Source organism: Catharus ustulatus, chromosome 7 (assembly GCF_009819885.2).
Source record: "Catharus ustulatus isolate bCatUst1 chromosome 7, bCatUst1.pri.v2, whole genome shotgun sequence".
Classification (NCBI taxonomy): domain Eukaryota; kingdom Metazoa; phylum Chordata; class Aves; order Passeriformes; family Turdidae; genus Catharus; species Catharus ustulatus.
The window spans coordinates 5,178,363-5,184,497 of NC_046227.1; positions in this window are offsets into that span (position 1 = coordinate 5,178,363).

Genomic DNA, 6,135 nt, shown 5'->3' on the forward strand with positions numbered 1-6,135 from the left:
CCTTAAACCAAGGGAATTACGGCTGCCCAATTCTTCTAATAAGACTCAGCTTTCCATTTCCAATCCGTAATTCTGCACCAAAACATTTAGGAAATGCACAGTTGCACTGCCTGAAGTATTAAATATCAGCTGTTTGGGGCTGGAGTTGTTTTGTTCAGCTCTGATTTCAGACACAGTCGATTCCGGGGCAAAGCTAGGGAGGAATATTTCATCCACCCACACAGGCAAGGAAAAGCCAGACCTTTGTCTCAGCAGCTCCAGCACTTGAATTTCTTGGCACTCTGGGATGGTGTGAGAAATCTTACTTTAAATCAAGAGGCTGCAACAGGGTCAGCAAGAACTCTTGGGCATTTCAGTTTAACTTTTCCAGAGAAAGGCTAAATTTCCCTGGAACTGATGCCCACAGACCCCTTTGAAAGGGGATGTGAGGCAGTGGGAGGAAGCAAATGTCCCTGGTAGCCATCAGCTGGTGGCAGCAGGCTTGGCTCTGGCTGCAGGAATGGGAACAATGTGCGGAAGAAAGGGAGATAAGCAGCCAGGAAACACACGGGGCACAGAGGAGCAGAAAGCCACAAGGAAGCAGAGAGGGAGCTGCAAGGCAAAAAAGCAAACCAGCCTCCAGTTTGGAACAGGAGGGATGCCTGTATCACAAAGGAAGCCCTCAGGAAATGTCAGAGTGGGAGTGCAAGTGGTAAAGGTTCCATGGGACAGCAGGAAAACCACACTGGCAAAGGGGAGCCTCTTTGGAAAGTCCCTGGGGCAGTGGAGACTGGTGCATGGGATGGAAGAGCCTGGTTATCCTGTCACTCAGACAATCTCCCACAGGGAAATGCTGGAAAAAGCTGGAATTATGCATGTAAAACCTGGTGACCAATGTCCATTTTCAGATACTCAGTCTGGGATTTAAAAGAAAAAAAAAGGTGGTGCAGGTTTTCCTACCTCAGCAAAGCAAGGAGAAGGCCAGAAGGAGCCACACCAACTGGGACAGAAACAGATCCATATGGAGGACAAAGACAATCAACTTTCCAAATGGATCATACAGGATAAAGTGATCAAAATCTTCTGACCTATTTCAAGCCCTAGATAACTGCACAGGAAGGTCAGATTTGCAGTGTCCAGCACTCAAAATTCAGCAAGTCCTAATGCTGGATCTGCTGATGACACATGCATTCAGCACCCCTATTCAGTCACACAGTAACATATCTGTGCTTTTCAAAGGGACACAAGAGCAGAGCCACAAGCAAGTCCTTTCTGCTGCTCTTGTCCTGAAACTCCTTTTCTATCCCTCCCCCATCATTATCACTCCTTGAACTTCCAAGCCCTGAAGCAGGTGAGGGGCAGCTGGCTGGCCCAGAGCACCCTACTGGCCAGGGCAGGTTTAGTTCAGAGCCACTAATCTCTCCTGCATGACAAGGCTTAGCTGGGCTCCACATTTAAGCTGCTCTGCGAAGGAAGCAGTGACCTGGTTTGCCATCCCCAACCTGGATTGCAGCAGTGGGCTCAGCTAGCACTGGTGTGGAATTTTTCCCATGAGTTTCACAGCATAATCCAGGTTCATTTGTAAAAAATTACTGAGGGAGTAGTTCAGCCTCGAGATTCCCCATGTCCTCATCTGCCTCACTTTGAAACCAAAGAGAAGCTGCCCACCAAAACAGCTGCTGCTCCTAAAGTGGCTTCAGCTAATTCTGCATCTGCACACATTGCTCCTGAAAAGCTGAGGTGCAGCAAATGTCCAGGCAGCCTTGTGTGAGGCAGCTGCAGGTTTGGAACACAGGCAGGTGCTTTCCAGAGGCTGAGAAGTGTGGGAAGAACAGGCACTAAATAACTCAGTGCTCAGGATCAGGGACTGCAATCCCCGTGTGGCAGCCAAATACCTCTCACGCAACAACCCTACAGGGAAAAAAAAAGCTGTGCTTTTCCCCTCTCTTCCCACAAAACACGGAGAACATTTTGTTAAAGACATCCAGCCCAAGCATTTTTGCAGCTGATCTCTGTGCTAGTGGTGCTGCCAGTGATGCTGAACCAGTTTTCTGGCTGTGCTGTGGTTTGGTGTCACCCTCTCCAGTGCTGTGGCACAGCAACCATTCAGGAATGCGTCTTATAGAATGACTTGCTGAGATTTCTCCTGCAGGACAGGGAGCTGTTGGACTGTCTGACAGACAGGTCTTTTATTTTTTACATTACACATTATGCTGCTGTGCCAGGCAATGGGGAAGCAAGTCTAGGGTGTCACTCAGGGTAGATATTTCATCCCATCTTCAACACCATGCTGATGTTTCACTCAGACTCTGTATGCTAGACTGTTACAAAAGAAGAAAACCCTGATTCCAGTTTAGTCCTGCAACCGTGATTGACTGAACTGTGCTCCTCTCACTGGCTCTTTTCTCTGTGCTCTTCTCAAAATGTGCAAGTTGTTCTCACCCCATAAGACTCTTACAATTATTGGCATCAATGGAAGGAAATATACTCCAAAATAATAATTCCCAGGCTGAAATCAAGCTCTGTTATTTTCAGGGCACTGCTAACATGTCCAGAGCAGATTTATTAAAGTCATGAATGAACCCCTGCCAGAAATTAAGGACACTGCTTGTGAATAAGCAACTTTGGGGTTTATTCCTCCTGCTCCTCATCTGCTGAGCTGCACCAGCGAAACAACTTGTCAGGCTAATTATTCACAGAGATTTTAAGCTGCATATTTTCTCTGTGGACTAATCTAACCCAGATATGAGAAAGGCATGGTTTTAATCAACCCTTCTATACATCCCATGACACTTGGTCACATGTGCATGGGTAGGTATGTGCATCATGTGCATCACCCAGTAAAACAACCACATTACACACCATCGACAAGCTGGCTATCACATGCTGTTCTGTTTGCCCTCTTTTTGTAGGATTTTAGTGCTGCCTCCAAACAAATCAGTCCTGAAATGAAACAAGGAAATACTCTGAATGACTACAGAGCACTTTTTTCACAGCTACAAAACTTTTTACAAAAACCCTTAAACAATTTCACTGCAGGTGAAAAGGCAAGATTAAAAGCTATATACTGTCTCTATACTGTTCAATAAGATCTTGGGAAACAGAGTGAAATCAGCCTTCCTTCCAGCAAATTGAGGCATTTAAAAGGGGCACACCATCAGAGCCCACACCAGAAGCCTCAATGCAGCCAGTGCCTAAAGCAATTCAGGGTATTTTTTTCCTGAAACAAGTGACAGAGCTGGGCTCCAGGGAGGGCAGAGCCCTGCATGAACTGCAGAATCACTTACAACATTGCACTGAGCAGCACAGGATATGATAGGAAGAGCTGCTCATGTCCCTGGTGACACCTCAGGTCAGGTTCTGCTCCCAGACTGTGCACCTTTCCTTTTCTTCATCCCCACACAGCATTATTTCTTTTTTGGCTTTAGCTATGGGGATTGAAAGATGGAGTATCTTACTTCTAGGAGATGCTGGATGGGGAGCAGAACTTTTACAAATTAGTTGAATAAAACACTACCTGTTAGCATACACTGACCCAGCCTGAGTGCAGGATTTGGGAATGCAAGGCAAAGCTCCACTAACTTAGGGAAGATTTAAATAGCACCACATTTTCACACCACTGACTCCAGTTCTAAATTGCATGGAATGTTCAGGTGAAAGGAATGAAAGGGATGTGTCTTTACAGACAAACTGTGAGCCTGTAGATAAAGCCAAATGCTGATAGGTGAAGGAAGCAATGGGAGGGGCTGTAAATTCCAGAGGAATTCCACTGATTCCAACAATTGACACAGATTGTCACTGAAGCCTGTGCTAAATTCCTGGACTTAGAGGAAAAGAACAGAGATACAAAGAAAAGGTGGGTCTGTATTACGTGATTAGGAAGTCTGCACCTCTCAACTACCTCAGCCAGTGGGGAAAGAGGGTGAAATGCTGGGAAATTGGGATAAAGAGGAGGCTTCATCCTCCAGTAATTCCAGAAACCCCAAAGGAAAATGCCCCATGGCCTCTCCCTTTGTTCAAATAAATTTACAGGAGTCCTCTGTCTCCTTTTTGGACATAAATCTCTGACATTAGTTTTCCTGACACAGAGAATCTCAAACAGAGACCCAATTAGGCAAGATGTAAAACAATAAACAGGATTGACAACATGGTTCATAGGATTTGCTGATGCAGTGATGATGCTCACCTTGCTGTACTCACTGTGACCACCACAGGCGGAGCTGGCAGGGCTGGTGGCACGTCTGGAAAACACAGGAACCAGGCAATGGTGGGCATGAGAATGGGAGCACCCAGCCACAATGTCCAAAGTGCATCACAGAGGTGTTCTCAGATGGGAACACTGCACTTTTCCCCTGCTGTACCCCCAGGATGGTTCCTGGGGGCTCTTCCATCAGGTAAACATTGTTGACACTCCATTTCCTTTGAGGCTGAGCAACATGACTTTGGTCAAACCAAACTTTGTATTTGCATAAATTAATAATAACTGGAGGAACAAAAACCATTCTTTTTGATTGAAGTAAAGTCACATCCCAAGTGATGTCTTTGAAAACACTGTGCTGAGGGCTGTGTGCTTTTACAGCACAATGGGCTATATAGTGCATTTTTGAAGGTTTAATGTAGGATCACATCAAAAATGTGCACAAAAAGGGCAGAAACAGATTTCCTGGGGAAGAAGCAAGAAAATAATGTGCAATTATGATAAATTAATAGATTGTAATTTAAATAAAGTCACTTTAAAACACCAGTGGAGTAGTCTGGCTTGTCACAAAGCCCTCACAGATGTGGCAAAGCAGCAAGTGCAGCTTGAGAACAACATTTTGGTGTGCTCCAGGCCACAAAAGGGATGTGTGAGATACTGCTCAAAGTTACTGCAATAATTGGTATTGTGTCACCTCACTGGTCCCTGGATGCCATTTGCACCAGCTCAAGTGAGTCTGGGTGGAGCTGCAGAGGTTCAGTCACCAAAATCACTGCAATGGGGTAACAGCAGTGTCAGAGTATATAAAACGCTCCTCAGTTAATTAAGGGATTGTGAAAAATGCCTGTTGCCTCTTCCAAGGACCCTGTCATGCCACCCTCATTTTTCATGTGCTAATGAAAAATGCCTAATTCCTCTGGAAAAACAGCAATCTGGTGGCTTCCAGTTAGGGAAATATTTTCACTGTAACATCCTGAAATGTGTGACTGTTACAAATGCTGCTCATTTTTCTCTTACTGAGGTTTGAAAGTGCAGCACTGTGCTCTGCCCTGGCGATTTTTAATGGTGCTAATGTCAGAATTGGGCTGCAACTAGATTAAATGAAGGGGGCTGTTAATCACTGAGAAATGGTATGGGAGAGGCCACCTTCAGAAGTGGTGGCTAGCAAAGGGAAAACTCCCAGTTGTCTGGGGATTTTCCACATCTTTAACACGGTTTTATGATTTCACAATTCTTTTTCATAGCAGAACATGGCAGGATGAGTGCAGACTCTGCAATTCCAGCACTCATCCACGTGACTTCAGTGGGTGCTTTGGGGTAAATAATGAGGTTTTCAACATTATTTAACAAGCTATTCCCAGCTTTAAAAATTGTTCCATCATTTACCAACTCAGCAGAAATACTTGTTAAAGTCACCATCCCTGGAGGTCTTGAAGAAAAGACTGGACATGGCACGTAGTTGACATGGTGGAGATCAATCAAAGCTTGGACTTGATGATCCTGGAGGTCTTTTCCAACCTAAATAATTCTGTGATCTGTCTGATTCTGAGAAAATACTGAGGATTTAGTACCTGGAGGATTAGTAACTTTCTGCCAGCTTTCAGAACCCATCTTTTCCCTAAATTATCCCTTTATTTTTAATTACAAATAAAAATTTGAGTGTTGCAGGATGTTGTTCTTTTTCAACTTTCTTGCTATCTAGCCCAATGGAAAACCTGTCCCAAGACTGCTGGTTCTTAACTGAAATCTTGAAACAGCATTATTATAATATAATATTCCCAGATACTTCTGTCCTACTTACCATCATCATCTTTGCAAACCACCCAACAACTCAACACTGTGTTTTTACTGAAAGCAGCCCTAGAGTACTAAAGACAGGACTGACAGCTACAACACAACAATCACTTGCTCTTTGTAAGGAGAGCCAGACTAAGCCAAGGAGGATTGCTCTTTGATTA